The following is a 16,971-nucleotide window of genomic DNA, read 5'->3' on the forward strand; positions in this document are numbered from 1 at the left end:
GTTTGTATGTTTAATTATCCCGTCATATAAATCTGTCTTGTAAGATGTAGCTGGTTTAGGTCATGAGATAACCTGTCTTAGGGCTGCGAGAATTTATTGATACACTTAGTTGTCTTGTAAGATATAGCTGTTTTAGGTCAGGAGAGAACCTGAATGGTAGTCTGCAGACATAGTTGGATAACAAAAAAAAGAATGAACATTCTTTGATGATTTACATGGTTCTTTGTCTAAAACTAGTATCAGGCTGAGAAAGTTGGGGTTGTTCAGCCTGAAGAACAGAAGGCTCCAAGGAGACCTTACAGTTACCTTCCAGTACCTGAAAGGGCTACAAGAAGGCTGGAGAGGGACTGTTCACAAAGGCTTGTGGGGATAGGACGAGAGGCAATGGGTATAAACTGGAGAGGGGCAGATTTAGACTGGATGTAAGGAGGAGTTTCTTCACCATGAGAGTGGTGAGGCCCTGGCCCAGGTTGCCCAGGGAAGCTGTGGCTGCCCCATCCCTGGAAGTGTTCAAGACCAGGTTGGATGGGCTTTGGGCAGCCTGAGCCAGTGGGAGGTGTCCCTGCCCATGGCAGGGGGCGTGGAAATAGATGACCTTTAAGGTCCCTTCCAACCCAAACTATTCTATGATTAGAAGTTCTTCACTGGCAGAGCAGTGAAGCTGTGGCAAAGGCTGCCCAGGGCGGTGGTGGAGTCTCCATCCCTGGAGGGGTTCAGAAAGCGTGTGGCTGTGGTGCTTAGGGACATGGTTTAGCAGGCATGGTGGGGCTGGGCTGACAGTTGGACTGGATGACTTAGAGGTCTTTCCCAATCTTAATGATTCCACGGTTCTACCAAGGAGGCCGGACAGAGCCCCTCTAGAGGGGAAGCAGTGCTGCCACTGCCCATGAAGTGTGTGAGAAGGAAGAGGAGAAGGAGGAGGAGAGAGGGGAGCTGCAGGGGCAGTGGACAACAGAAGGGCCTCCTCTGAACATGGGGCAGAAGCCAACCCAGCACTGTCCAACCACTCCAGAGCAACGCTTTGGCCAGGCTCCTGAGCAGGAGCACTGAGCTAAAGCCATCTGTTTAGAATGAATTAATTCTCTTAAACATTTACTTAATTTCCCCACATGCCCTCAGACATACCCCAATAGTGCTGCAGTGAAAAATAATGCTATTTCACAGCAATAGGACAGAAGAGCAGCTCTGGTACGATAGAGGCAATTAAAATTAAAGAACCAAGGCAGAGCAGGTATGCCTGTATGCATACAGGCAGGTACTGCGTAGTCACACGCTCTGCTACAATTCAGTCCATTCACCGTCACAGTCAGTTTGTTAAAGGGCTATCAAGCAGTCAAACATTCTGTGTTTGGGATTTTTAACAGCTGCTAAGGCTCCGGTGTAGCTGACAGAAATGATGGGAGATTTTTGCAGCGGCGGCTCTCATCGCAGGATGTGGTCTGCCCTTCTCAGGCCAAACCTCAATCACAAAGAGTGTTGCTTATGCAGATGTGCATGACTCATCATCAGAGGGCAGAACATCTGCATGGGTGCGAGCATCTGCAAACCCAGTGGGCATCAGCTTGCATTTCCTGCCGCTCATCAGCACCTGAAGCCTAATTTGACTGAAAAAGAGAAATAAACACTCCGGAAGTTTCATTCAAGCCAAACAGAAAAAGCTAGTGGAGTTGTAATCTTGCCCGAGCCCCTCTCAGCCCTCTTTGGCTTGGAACAGCACTCAGCTCACTTCTCTGGGATGGAGAAAGTTAATGGTGTGCACAAGAGCATACAGGCAGCGAGCACCGCTAACGAGATTTCATTTCCACTTTGAGAATTCCTCCCCTCTGCTAACAAAGGGGAAGACCCAGCGGAGGGAGATCTGGTCAGGGTGTACTGCCAGAATGGGCTGGGTATCTCAGTGAGGCTGGGTGATAGAGTTCAAGATACTCCTGAGAAATAGGAATAAGAAATTTGTCTCCAACGAAGATTCCCTAGGATCCCAAATAAGATTTCTTCTCATTTCAGATACAAAAAGTAGTCCAGTGCATTATCTGTCTATATGCTTCAACTGAAGAAGAACCTCCACTAATGTCCCTCTGATCTAGGGGGAGGTGTCCCTGCCCACGGCAGGGGGGTTGGAACTGGATGATCTTTAAGGTCCCTTCCAACCCAAACTATTCTATGATTCTATGATTCTAACGTGCTGGATTCAATACAGCACAAAACAAATCACCCAAAAAGAATTCTGCTTTGCTGGGAAGATGAAGGTTGAGAGCCTGTTATTGATTACATGTATGTAAAAAGAGGACTCTCCTAATTGGAAGCTCTATTAAGACTTTAATAAAGTATAAAAACTTACGGGTACTTCACACTGAGGTAACAGTACGCCTCTTGGATGGTACCTAGTAGAAAGGTTGCAGCTTTTTTTTTTTTTGCCATAGTTGCAACCACACATCTCCAGACCAAAGCAGCGCACGGTATTTTCCAGAAAGAGAAGTGTTTTTGAGAAAGAGACGAACATTATGGTTTTTAAGCTGGGAGACTACAAGTTCTACATAGTAGATCATGTTGTGCATAGTCAAAGTCAAAGATTCTTCATACTAATGCTTCAGATTAAACCAGCCATTTAATAAAGGCATCAAGAGAAGTTTTAACCCTTAAAGGTATAAACTGTGATAAAACCCCATATCTACAACATTCACAAAGGAGAAGCACGTTTCTTCAGCCTGAAATGCAAGTTGCTTCTGCAAGCATGCCAGAGCTGTTGGAGAAAATATGTCTGATAGGTACAGCTGTTAATACAGAAAGCATGCCTGAATTCACATCAGCACAACACGTTTTGTAGATCTTGGGAAGGATAAGAAGAGATAAGTATTTAATTTTTCCAGTTTCGGATAATTACATTTTTTGGAGGAAATGCAGGTGATGAGGAAGAAGAGCAAGCAATATTTTAAACTTCTTCAGAGCAGTGGTCTACAAGACAGCATTTGCACGTAATGGGGCAAGGCATTACAGTTCAAAGTCCAAGATCAATTCCCCTCTACGCTCAGAGATAGATGTTTCTTCAAGTCGTTTGCAAAAGCAATGCTGGGTTTTGTCTACAAATCACTGACTGCTCAGTATTGCTGTCCAGACACTAATAAAGAAATTAAATCCTCTTTACTAGGCAAGTAATCACTGGTCTACAGGTTTGTAAGACAGTAATGATCACTTTATTATGTGCATAGCTTTCAGCGGCACAGTATACGCTATGATTAACACTTGTCAAGCATTGTGTAATGAACAACTTGGATGCTTCACATTAAATAATAATAAACTGGTACCAGACACCAGGAGCTTTATGAATTTCTAAATGAAAAAACCTATCTTGAAACTAAGGCAATGCCTACTGAAGGAATAGGGGGGAAATTATCTATATAAACGCATCTCAAGCATTCTGAACCCAAAGTCCATTCACAGGAAACCTTTCTTTGAAGGAAAACTCAACAGCTCGACAAATTCAAGCCCAACAGACATTAACCTTAAATACTGACAGGGTCACTGTGAAGTACTCTGTTCTTGACAGCAAATAATTCCCATCTGCTTGATCCAACCTGCTGTTCATCAAACACTTCACCAGTTTGGAGAAACCTTCTGCTGAACAGAAAACAATAACAATGCAGCAGCAGGTTGGATGCAACACAGAAAACCAAGCTATTAACGTCACCCCGGGCCCTCTGCGAGTTCACTGGACACAGTGCCAGCTGCAAACACAAGGATGTGCTGTAGCGTCCCTGCTTCCTGTCAGCCAGAGCACTTCCTATAGGACTGCACACGCTTTTCTTCCGTCAGGCAGAGAAATACCCGTATCTGGATAGGAAACGTGCAGAACCCTGGCACTTGTAACACAACAGCATCCTCTAGGGGTAAGGGAACATCCCTGTGTCTCTCCAGAACCACCCTGGGCCTCGCATGAAAGTACGTCAGGTTTAATTCCCATAAGCCCGCAGTGCCGATGAGCGTTCAACCTCTCAGTGAGCTTCTGGTTCACTGTTATACAGACAGCAAACTCAGTTCTCATCCAAGGGAGTCTGATTGCAGGAGGCAAGGAAGAACAAAAGGCGGATCCAATGGGTAGGGAAATCCACCCAGGCAAAACCAGACGGCTAACTGTGTGTTTGGACAGCCAGTCCCACATGAGGGTGGGCTCTGACTTCTCTGCAGGTCTTCTATACGTCCCACAATAAGAAGATATCAAAGCGCTCTCTCTTGGAGCATAGAAGTGGTATGGCTTATGAACGTGGTGTAAAGCCACTGAGCAGTGGGCTCAGCCATCCACGCTCTGTGTGTTTGTGCTGAACTGGCTTACGCCTGGTCAGGTGGGCCAGTGTCCCGGAGCAGCTGGAGCACATGAGGAGCACTCTGGCTGCACCCCTTCCAGCTTCTCTTCATCTGAGCAGAAGCCAATGCAGGGCTGAGGCCATGCTGCGGTGCAGAACAAAGCAGGGCAGTTAGGAGAGGCATCTTGAAGAAGACAACCGCCCCAACTAAACCCCGGTGGCTGATGAGAAGAACAGGGCATCGGGTCTAAAGAAAGCTGAAGTTCCCTTCTCAGAGAGTTACAGAGCATGTTATGGATGTAGGACGTTATTGGGTCACTGGCTCCTAAATGCTGATAAACGTTTCCACTATAGAAAGATAATCCTTGCTTATTTGAGCAATAATAGGTCTTACTATAAAAATAAAACCCCTTATGATTGTGTCTTATTTGTCTACCTGAATTTTTCTAGAAAAACATGGGTAATCCTTAATATAGCAAGTCTATAAATTCAGATTTTGACAGTAAGCGATAGTATATTTTTTACAGCACTTAAACATGAACGGAGCTGCTTCAGAATGAACTCTTCCAAGCGAGCTAGAGTGGAGCACTCCTTTCTGCTTTCTCTCTGCTGTCCTTAACCCTGCCCATCCCCTGCCCCTCTGCCACCATCTGCCCTTCGTCCCTCCTCACTCTTCTCTCCTGTGGTGGCCACAGCGCTGCTGAGCCCAAGAACATGGGTTTGATGTGCTTCTCCTGGCTTGGTCTGTGCTCCACGCTGACTGAAAATCAGTGCAGTAGAATGATGTGCTGTCCATTCGACACAACTGCAATTTCACCCTTGGTGATCATCAGTCAAGCGGAACTATTTCTACAGTGATCAATTTTGCAACTGAGATAAAAGACAGTCTTTATAGAGGTGAGACACTCCGATGTAAAGCGCCTTACAGTATTGCTCACTATAATCTGGTTTTAAGCTGAAAGAGGGGAGATTTAGATTAGATATCAAGAATACATGTTTTCCTGTGAGGTTCGGGAGGCCCTGGCCCAGGTTACCCAGAGAAGTGGTGGCTGCCCCATCCCTGAAGGTGTTCCAGGCCAGGTTGGATGGGCCTTGGGCAGCCTGAGCCAGTGGGAGGTGTCCCTGCCCATGGCAGGGGGCTTGGAACCGGGTGAGCTTTGAGGTCCTTTCCAACCCAACCCATTCTGTGATTCTGTGATCTGTTGCAGCTCCTGAGCTCAGACAGGCGTTGATGACACACCAGCTATGAGCAGAGACCTCAATACGCTCGAAGGAGGAGCAGGAAGAATAAAGCAAGAGTACTTAGCTACAGGCTCTACCTTTTTTCTGTAACTAAAAATGAGCACGTTTTAGTCACCAGCTGCTAGGTGGCAGCGTGCCTGAAGGAAAAGCGCTGCTTCGTCTGTGTCACACACTTCGCTGCAACACTGCTGCGCTTGTCACCTGGCGCTTTATTTGACTTAGAATACATTTTGCAGAAAAAAAGTAAACAAAAATTTCCATTTCAGCAAGATGGGGTATTTGCTTTTAAATACATAAAGCTATGATAAGGAAATACAGCTAAAGTGTATAAAGATGCAGAAAGCTCAGAGATGTGTAATAAGGAAAATTACATCTAGCATTCCTTGCAAACAGCTGTCTCAACAGCTGTGCCTCCGAGATCCACGGAGAGGAACACAGAGCCCAACTCTTCCCTCAGCGAGTCAGATACCACGGCACAGACCAGCTGTATATGCTTTTTACCAAGTATTGATAAATGACAATTGCACCAGTGAACAGAAGATATCAAAATACACATTCTTCCACGTCACTGCTTTTGGTTTCAAACATGAAGGCACATTGTGATGGGAAATGAATCCCTTCAAACTCTCTTCTCACTGTTACACATTACAGAACACAAAAGATGGGTTTGTTATTATCAGTAGAGTTCCTTGAGAGTGCAATATCAGAGTTACAGACAGTATTAAGTAGTAGCAAAATAATTTGTATATTCTCTTTCATTCTTGTCATACCTTAACTTACGCGATCCGGCTTAAAAACCGAACAGTAATATCTAGTAAGGAAACCTGTTTGCGTGTGTGCATGTGTACGTAACTGCAGTCACCCTCACAAACTGGTGGTAACTCATTCCAAAGCTCTGTTCCCTGAAAGAGCGGGCCTGGCATCCCGCTTTCAGTTCCCAACTGGCCTAATAAGAACAGAACTGCCAGGGAAACAAATACTAGAGCGATGCCCAAGAACACCAGAGCTGCAAGCTCTTCTCGGGCCAAGGAATGGGTGGTGCTGGCTTGTCCGGACTGGGAGCTGGCTTTTTAAACCAAGTGTAGCTGTACTGCAGTTCTTATTCTGTATAACTCAGAGATGTATAAAAATCACATAGCTGCAAATGTAAATAAAAAACTCAGATCAGTGATTTAGAATCATAGAATCGTTTGGGTTGGAAGGGACCTCAAAGCCCATCCAGTTCCACCCCCTGCCATGGGCAGGGACACCTCCCACTGGCTCAGGCTGCCCAAGGCCCATCCAACCTGGCCTTGAACACCTCCAGGGATGGGGCAGCCACAGCTTCCCTGGGCAACATGGGCCAGGGCCTCACCACCCTCATGGTGAAGAAATTTCTCCTTATGTCCAGTCTAAATCTGCCCCTCTCCAGTTTATACCCATTGCCCCTTGTCTTATCCCCACAAGCCTTTGTGAATAGTCCCTCCACAGCTTTCTTGTAGCCCCTTCAGGTACGGGACGGTCACTCTAAAGTCAATTTGGAGCCTTCTGTTCTCCAGGCTGAACAAGCCCAACTCTCTCAACCTATCTTTTCCTTTTTTTGCACGTTTAGGAATTTAGAACCAGCCATTTCATATCAGATTAAAAAAGATACTCTGAGACATTTAACAACTCAAAAAGCTTTTGGTTAATTAAAGCCTGACCTCATCAGTAAGAGCCCTCTCCTTCTGTCTTCCAGTTTTCCCCTCTATCACCTCCAAAAACCTATTTGTCTCCTACCACAAACTAAACGCACCCTTCTGTTGCACCATAGATGGATTCCATGAGGACAGAAGAGACCAGGACAAAGGCAGAGCACAGACAAGCCTTCACTCTCTTGGTTCGGTGGTTTGCTGGAGGGTTTGGCAAAAGCCACATTTAGCACTCTGGGTCAAAGTAGAAACTGGGTGCAAAAGGCAGCATAGGAGCTATGCCATTCGAATCCCAGAATGGTCAGGGTTGGAAGGGCCCTCTGAAGCTCATCTATCCCAGCCTTCTGCTAAAGCAGAGTCACAGGGACACATCCCAGGCAGGTTTGAGTATCTCCAGAGGAGGAGAGTCCACAACCTCTGGACAGCTGGTTCCAGTGCTATGTCACCCTTGCAGGAAAAAAGTTTCTCCTCAAGTTCAGGTGGAGCCTCCCGCGCTCCAGTTTGTGTTCACTGCCCCTTGTCCTGTCGCTGGGCACCACCAAACAGAGTACGGCCCCATCCTCCTGACACCCTGTCCTTTATCTGTCCTTATTTGTAAGCACTGGTAAGATCCCCTCTCAGTCTTCTCCAGGGTAAACAGATCCAGCTCTCACAGCCTTTCCTTATGAGAAATACTCCAGTCCCCTCATCACCTCCGTGGCCTCTGCTGGACTCTCTCCTGTAGTTCCTGGCCTTTCTGGAGATGAAGAGCCCAGAAGTCGACACAGGACTCCAGATGGGGCCTCACTAGTGCGGAGCAGAGGTGGAGGAGAACGTCCCTCACCCTGCTGGCCACATTCTTCTTGATGCATCCCAGGATACCATGGGCTTTCTTGCCCACGAGGGCCCAGTGCTTGCTCATGGTTAACTTGTCCACCAGGACAGCCAGGTCCTTCTCCCTAAGCTGTTTTCTAGCTGTGCTTGCAGGGGTGATTCCTCCCGAGGTGTGGGACTCCGCACTTTCCCCTATTGAACTCCATTAAGTTCCTCTCTGTTCTCTTACGTGGCACAAAAGTGTACCTCCCGGCTGTTTCAAATCTTACAGTGCTTTTCAAAGCTCTAATGAATGGCGAGCGGGAGCATGTGGAGTACACGTTCTGCTGGTCTTTCCACAACTAAGTGACCATTTCACAACTGCCGCTGGCTGCAGGGCAGTGAAGGCAATGGACCAGGTGATCTTGTCCAAGTCCTACCAAGTGAAATGCAAAGGAACAAAGCGTTCCATAGCACCTGATTTATCTTGACCTTATTCTTTGATGGCCTACTCAAATTGAGCAGCAGGCTAGGGCGATCAGGTTTACCAAGAATATTTTTCATTCTCCAGTCGTACCTTGCATGTCACAGTTTGCTGGTGGTTCTCTCTTTTTATTCTCTTAAGCTGGGCTAAGAATCCTTTAAAAATGCAGCTAGAATACGTGACAGATAAATCTAGTTTATCTAAGTTGAAAGATTGTTATTTGCTAATTAAAATCTTGATAATCTTTCCTGTTATTTGCATTCTAATTTAAATTTCTGAAGGGTTGATGATAATCACAAACATAATTAACCTTGAACTATAGAGAATCTCGAACACCATCAGAGCCTCTAGATGCAAAGAGTAAAGTGTTACTTGGGCATGCCCTAATATTGTGTCAACAGCTCAAAGTTTTCCAATGTAACAAACAAGAAGGGAAAAAAAATGAAAGAAAAAAGAATGTATTGAAGAAAGAAAGCCAAGATTGATACTCAGGCATCTAAAATACTTTTTTCTTAGAAAAGTTAGGAGCCAGACCATGTTTAGAGGCTAGGTTTCTACTATCTCTGCGTATCCTTCAGCTTTGGGAATAAGCAAATCCAGTTTCAAGAAACCACTAATTACAGGGTTTAGAAATATAAAGCAAAGAGCTCTAAGATTGCTAAAGCCTTTGAAAAGATTTCCCTTTTATAGCTGGCCTGGTGAGACACACAATATACTCACAGGGCCCAACTCAACTGAGATGTCAACGTATGTAAATCTGCTTAAGTGTGTGGAGCTGATGTTGCTGCACAAAGACTGAATATTGCAGGCAACACAGGCCACAACCTTATAAATAATGAGATAAAACCATGAATCCCAGTGCTGTCTCACTAAGAACTACGCAGTAAAATCAAGTACGACTTGTGTTACAAAACAAATTCATTTTGGCTTTTAAACATTAAAGTAATTACTTGCCCTAAACATTAGGATCAAAATGTTAATAAGTACCTATTAGAGTACTCAATTATGTAACTTACAACCTACTACTTCATTAAATTTATCTTTTAAGAATATCCTTTTCCAGTCGAGGGTCTTGTTCTCTACTATTTATAAAGAATTTAACCTTAATAAATAATTTTACCACATTAAAAAAACCCTAAATACATGCTTACTGATCCCAAATCGTACTGCTCACAAAACCCCAGCCACCCAGAGAACTGTGCCTTTGCTCAAGGTGCTGAGGGATCTGTTGTCCTCTGGAGCCAGTAGAAGAAAACAAGGAACGAGAACTGCCACATTCAGCTGTCAGTGTGACCCTTGCATTGTTTAAAGCATGTTTTACAAGAAGGCATGTGTTTTATCTGTATATGATAAATCCACACATCCCCCTGCATGTAACACACGTGGAATGTTAAAAAATGTATTAATTCCACTACTGCAGAGAATGCCCTCACGGCCCATGAAAAAGTACAAATTCACAGTCTGAAGTCGAGAAGTCCCTTTGTGAGGGAATACCTTTCCAAAGCAGTCAGTCCTCCTTGTTCCAAAATACAAACCTCAGCTTCAAAGGGGCCTAACAGTGAATGCTGCGACGGAGCTAGGAAGCGGAAACCTTCCTTTTTCCAATGGATCAAAGTCATAGTTTCCAATTCTACAGGTGCACAAGACATTTTTCCTTCCAGAAAAGCCATTTTTATCCTCAAAATCAAACTTAGAGACTGCTGAAAATTCTCAAAACTATTTTTCAATAGCAACAGCAGTAGCTTTTCTTGCTGCGCTTCTGGATTTTTTCACTCCCCCCAAAAATGGAAACAAAAAGATTTCAATAATTTTTTCATGTTTTCCATTTAAAAAGAACTTAATTTAACTAACTTTACGCTTTCTGGCAAACCAGCAAAGTCTTGGGAATTATATTAGCATGTATTTCCCATCTCTGCACTGCTGGCACTTGCCTTCTTTTCTGAGGGAACGCAGCGGTCACAACGATCACTCACCATCTTCAATGGAAGAGATCACCGCACAGCATGGAAAGTGTAACAGCACCACGGGGCTCCCAAAATGCAATGCTAAAAATGGCATTTTAAAACCATAAAGAAGTCTATATTTCCCTTTGATGAACGCTGCCCATGCACAGATTTTACTCAACGCTATGTGGAATGACAAATGCCGCAGTAATTTGAGAGTGAACATTACTACAGTGCAAAGCTTTGACATTTCTTATCACTCGCTTGTTTTTAATCCAGTTTTCAAGGGGAAAAAGTGTTATATGACTACACCTCTCCTTACCCCAAACTGGAAAACAGCAGGCAGATTTCAGTTGTACTTCGAAGGCAGGCAGAGTCCTCAAAGTGACCGCCCTCCTGTCCGTGTCTGCAAACCGTGAGTGGGGAGAGCAGAGTGATCACAATTTATGTCACCACTCCGGGAAAAGCCAGAAGAACCCAACTGCTGTCCATCTGTTTGGTGGCAGCTGCCACGGCCAAGTTGGAGGGCCCATGGAGCAAGCAGGTAACACAAATAACTGAGGAGGGAAAGCGAGTAGAAAGGAAAGGACCAGAACTACCTAATTTTTCACGACAAGGACTTAGGCGTGCAGACATATGGGCACATCAGGTCCTTTCCCAAGACCAGTCTCCATCACCTCAGTTACTGACATTCACTGCTTCCTAAACAAGACAAACATTCTGCAACATCCCCACAATTTCCTCAGCCTTTTACAGTGTTTCCCATCTTAACTTCCCCTTTGACATGATTCTCTCTCTCCTTCCAACAATCCCAACACTGTCACTCCAGGCGAGTTCTCCAGCTGCCCCAAATTCCATCCGTCTCTTCCTGCACTAAACACCTCCTTTTCTCACCAACCTCAACTTACCGATCATCCCAGAGTCTCCCACCTTCTCTCACATTGCAGCTTCCCAGCCCTTTCCAAAATGTAATACTTCATAATCCAAGCCTTAAAATCCCCTCTGGACCAGCTGCAGCTGCCACCCTGCTCTGGTTCTGGGTCCTGTAGCACGAAGCCAGGTCTAGGCACACCAGTACCAAGAGATACAGAAGCATGAGGCGCTGACATCCCAAAAATGAAATGGCAGCTCATCTTTCAGCTTTATACCACCTTGCCTCTCTGTCTCCATCCCTTGCCTCTTGACATTGTATTTCTTTTCTCTGAGCTACTGGTCTTCTCAGCTAAAGGAGAGGGACTCAATGTTTGCTTCTACTGACCTGGTAACATGCCACCTTCTTCCCAAAGTGCTGGAAAAAAGCAGAGACATCCTGGGTTTAGTAGTCTACATACTCCTCCTCCTTCAGAGGAAAGAATAAAAAAAGGCATGATTTTGTGACAGGACTGGTGGCTAAAGAGGAAGGAGTCTTAAAGGTCCCAGCACCTCCTTCTGATAAACAATTCCATGGCAGACAAAATTCCCACATAGACAGATCTCAGCTCCCAAGTACAAAAAAAATCAGCTGTAGGAGGGGTGAGCTGAGTGGAGCAGAGACCATTTCAGCCCATCTGGCCCTCACACGTCTCCCTCAATAGACTGAAGAATGGACATTTTGGGTTTGGTATCATAAGAGAATCCAACCAGTTGCTTCCTGGAATTACTGCTGCTACTACAGAATCAATCCCAGAAGGGTCGGGGTTGGCAGGGCCCTCTGGAGCTCATCCAGTCCAACCCTCCTGCTAAAGCAGGCTCACCTACAGGAAGTTGTACAGTAGCGCATCCAGGAGGGTTTTGAGGCTCTTCAGAAAAGGAGATTCCCAGCCTCACTGGGTAGGATGCTCCAGTGCTCTGTCACCCTTCCATCCACTCTCCTCAACCCTCACCCCTTAGGCTGCTGGTATTTAGGTCAGTCATATCATCTGCTGTCATCAACAAAACCTGTCCTCTTTACACGGCTTAGAAATAATCCTAGGATGCTTTTTAAAGAATCTAAAAAGCATAGGCATAAACCACATTTATCAAAAATCTGCATGGACATGTCCCTCGAGGGCAGGGGAAAATAAAACTAATCATAATAATGATAATTATAACAAACTAATAATAATGATGATGACGATGATAATGGCAGCTCTAGCTCAACAGCATACAAAACCACAATGCATACATGGAGAGTCATAGACAGGGAACAAACTTTCTTGCGGTGAGGTTCCAAAGCTCTAGTCTCATGGAAACTAACATCTAGAATCCACTACCCTACAGAAACATAAAGAGATGTTGCATACATCCCATTTGCTTTTCAAATGCTGCCTAAATCTAGCTAAAGCGACAACATGCAGGTCATCAGCCTGGGTTGGGAACCCTTGAGATGGACACACTACACAGTATTCATTGCACAGCACCGAATCCCACGGGCTGGAAAAGTTTGTAATACCCAAATGTTACTATTCCTTTTCCCTTTATGCATATAATGCTTATGATGCATTACGGAAACAAATGTTTTCTTTCAGAGACACAGAACGTGAAATTTATTGACATTGCGTGGTATCTTATACACATGAGGGTCATCAAGCGTGCCTTATGATGAAATAATCGTACAGGCGAAACCCACTAACCACGCATTTTCCACACTTGGCTTATAAATCAGCAGACTATATACAAGCATCGTGTGCTGGAAGGTTGTAGCGATTAGGACTGGTCCCTGCGGTCCCCTTATTTTCCATAAAGCGATGAACAGATTGCACAGAGACAACAGTATCCATCTTGAACATAAGTATTATCTTAGTGTTACTTGTATTTCTAAAAAGTGGATATACGTCTACCTCACGTCTGCATTCAGAGACTTCAAAAAAAAAAGAATCACCTTTTTAAAAATTAAAAAAATCTGCAGTTAGCATCTTTTTTTTTTTAAATATTCATTTTGATAACAAACAAAAGCAAAGTAGTTTGTTTTTTTATTTCTAATTACATCACACAAACCATTAAGTAAGGATTCTAATAGCACTGACACTGCTATAGCACAAACCTTATTAGCAAAATCTAACTAAGAATATGAATGTATTAATTAAGGCGTAGGTAACGGCCACATGCTGGTGTGGAACTGGAATTGAAATGTCCAGCTACTCACCGCACAGAATTTGCTGCACGCTGCCCTTTCACAGACCCAGCACTTGGCAGGATGGAACAGATATTGTACTTAACTCCTCGGTTTTGCCTTCCACCCACAACATAAAATTATGCCTCACGCTTGCTGTATCAAATCTCATTTTGGGACATGGTTACTAACGAAAACAATCCAATCCCATTGTGAAATAAGGCAGTGGAGAATTACTAAGGTTTACAATAAGGCTAAACTTTCCCTAGACCTTATTTCAGCAGAAACAGCCTGTTAGCAGGACACCACTCAACACAGCAAGCGTACCTAAGAATACAAAACACAAAATAATTTACTCTAAAAAATATTACTATTTGCCTACAGAGAACTCCTGGAGAAAGAAAACAGGCACTCTTTAGCAACTCTGGTTTAAACATTGCCAATAGTATAATTCCCCAACAAACTTAAGAACGTGATTTACTTCACCATAAAGAATCATAGGATAGTTTGGATTGGATGGGACCTTAAAGCCCATCCAGTTCCAACCCCCTGTGATGCGCATGGACAATTCCCATTGGCTCAGGCTGCCCAAGGCCCATCCAACCTGGCCCTGAACATCTCCAGGGATGGGGCAGCCACCATTGCTCTGGGCAACCTGGGCCAGAAGGAATTCCTCCTTAGGTCTAGTCTCCAGTTTGCAGCCATTTATAACAAGAAAATCTTTAAAGGCATTTTTACATTTAGAAGAGTAACAAGAGTCTTTTCTTGAAGTGCTTCTGAGGAGACAGGACAGAGAATCCCACGTAAGTGTGGTTCCTGGTGCTTTCATACAGCCTACACGTTCAGCTTTTCACACGTTTGGCAGGCAAAGGTTGGGTAAAAGCTTAATTATATGTCATATTATTGCCAAAAATGCCGGGTTTGCTGTCTCCAGAAGTTAGAGAAGCTGAATTGTCCTATGAAAAGGATTGCTCGGGTGGGTCAGGACAAGTCAATAACGAGCCACGTCATTGGTCTGAACTGCTGATTCGTTGAAGCGATGATAAATGAGGAAGCAAACAGACACAACGTGCACCAACAAGCATTTAAACCATGCAGACGAGTACGATACCGTACCCTCAAACCCAAAGGTGCTCAGTTTACAACCTTATATTCAGCACAACGGAGGCTATGTCAGTCACGGTAATCGGGCTGGGAGCAAGGCTCCAACACGTGTGAGCAGCCCCGACTGAACTGCTCTGTGAACCACATGGCACTGAAACGCACACACACATCCCAGAGTGAAGTCTGGGCTTGCCAGTGCTCTTTGCTGAGCTGGTTTTCTTTGGTTTCATCTTAAAAGAAGCAGCAGCAAAAAAGGTGTACAACATAATGAATCAAAAAGCCAAAAATCTTGAGCTAGATATATCCTACTCTTTCTGTTACATGTCTTAGGAAGCGTTTTTAAGGATAAATAATGTTATATAGGATTTTGAACATACAAAGACATTTAAAGAGTATTACAATGACTGTAAAAATCAAACACTCACAAGTTAAAAAATGCCAGGAAAGGGATTTTTGAGGCAACCCTGCTTTACCACCCTTAGACAGTTGTACCACATGGCCACATTTGATTACCTTGCAGGCTGTATTCCCAAAAGACCTCACCTCGTCTTGCTTAAAGAAGGGTTTACTGGCTCTGGTCCCAACTAATGTTTGAATTGAATCATATCAAAGAGGTGTTGTAGAGATTAATTAAAGGTTTATGAAGCTTTGTGGCAGTACAGTGATTAAGTGCCATACAAAAACCTACAAGGAGTTGAGTAATCCTGCCTGTTGAGCTGTGTTTGAATAGTGGGCAGAAAAGAAAGTTTAGGCTCCACTTAGCAATGCGGAAAAAATGACCCAAATATCATAGAATCATAGAATACTTTGGATTGGAAGGGACCATAAAGCCTATCCAGTTCCAACCCCCTGCCATGGGCAGGGATACCTCCCACCGGATCAGGCTGCCCAAGCCCCATCCAACCTGGCCTGGAACACCTCCAGGGATGGGGCAGCCACAGCTTCCCTGGGCAACCTGGGCCAGAGCCTCACCACCCTCATAGTGAAGAAATTCCTCCTTCTGTCCAGTCTAAATCTGCCCCTCTCCAGTTTATACCCATTGCCCCTCGTCCTATCCCCACAAGTCTTTGTCAACAGTCCCTCCCCAGCTTTCTTGTAGCCCCTTCAGGTACTGGAAGGTCACTATAAGGTATCCTCGGAGCCTTCTCTTCTCCAGGCTGAACAACCCCAGCTCTCTCAGCCTGTCCTCATACGGGAGGTGCTCCAGCCCTCTGCTACGACAAAGCTGGATATAGAAGGAAAAAGCAATCCAAACGAGAGGTCTGTGCACGAAGCCGAAGCGTGCTGCTCTGCTGAGCTGCATAACCAGCCCCAGCTTCAGCTCCCAACACGTTCTCCTTGGCGGAGCGGTTGCTGTGCCAGCGGAGCTGACAGCGCGCCCTCCCAACGCAGCCCCAGGGCAGGGCGCGCGCCTCTGCACCCCAGACAGCGGCTCAGCCCTGCTCCTCCACCCTGATATCACACGCTCCTGTCCGCACTTGCACTCACACGAAATGCAAATCACAAGAGATGCGGATGAATAACTCACAATTTAAACCCACAGCGCTGGAATGGAAGAAGATTTCCAAGTATTTTATACATGTCTTAAAAAAAAAAAAAAAGTCAAGAATTGCAGGGGTACGACAGTGCTGGGCTCAACACAACAACATACCGGCGTGCCCAGAACAGGATTTACGTTCCATATTTCCCAATGTAACAGACTGCGTAAAGTTAAGCAAAATAAGGAGACTCCACTACAGAAAAACTAGAACCTAGCAGTGACCTTGCCCCGCTTTTTTTCCTCATGTTGTTCATGTTGCAACTCCACAATATTGCAAAGTTTTGCAATGCTGATGTTTTTCTTAAAGCCCTTTTTCTCCCAAGGGCATCTGAAGACATTCCATATGATTTATTTGTATTTTTTAAGGTTTTAATTCCAACAGATCAACAAAGAGTCCTGCAAATTATGCCTCCAAGTGAGTCCAAAAGCTCGAAACTAGAAAGCAGTGAAAACGTTTTAATTGGACACTTCTGAGGCCAATCTTGATGCACTAAAATGTTTGGGTTTGGCAGAACACAAAAAGCTTTAATAAAAAGGTAGGATGGATAAATACTGTAAAAGTAAGTTTTTCATTTTAGTTGTCTCGTTCATCAAATGCACTTGGTCATTTCAATATTGTCCGCTTCAGGACAAATTGGCTCTTTGTCAGATATTCAGACATCCATAACACAAAATTGAAGGAGTTATATGGGAAGTTTATGGCAAAGGTCCTTGGGAGGGCACTTTGCACAAGAGAAGAATGAAAGCATCCAAACTAAGCTAAACCCATGTCATCAATATTTTTATTTTAAAATGTTTATTAAAAGCATTAATTTTCTAATGTCCAAT

General features: G+C 44.5%; 1 protein-coding gene across 1 annotated transcript in view; it reads right to left on the reverse strand.

Annotated features, from left to right (window-relative positions):
* VGLL4 (vestigial like family member 4) overlaps nucleotides 1–16,971 on the reverse strand; it is a 96,770-nt gene that overhangs the window by 52,186 nt on the left and 27,613 nt on the right. The window lies entirely within an intron of this gene.

This window comes from Cuculus canorus, chromosome 11, assembly GCF_017976375.1.
Source record: "Cuculus canorus isolate bCucCan1 chromosome 11, bCucCan1.pri, whole genome shotgun sequence".
NCBI classification, from domain to species: Eukaryota; Metazoa; Chordata; class Aves; order Cuculiformes; family Cuculidae; genus Cuculus; species Cuculus canorus.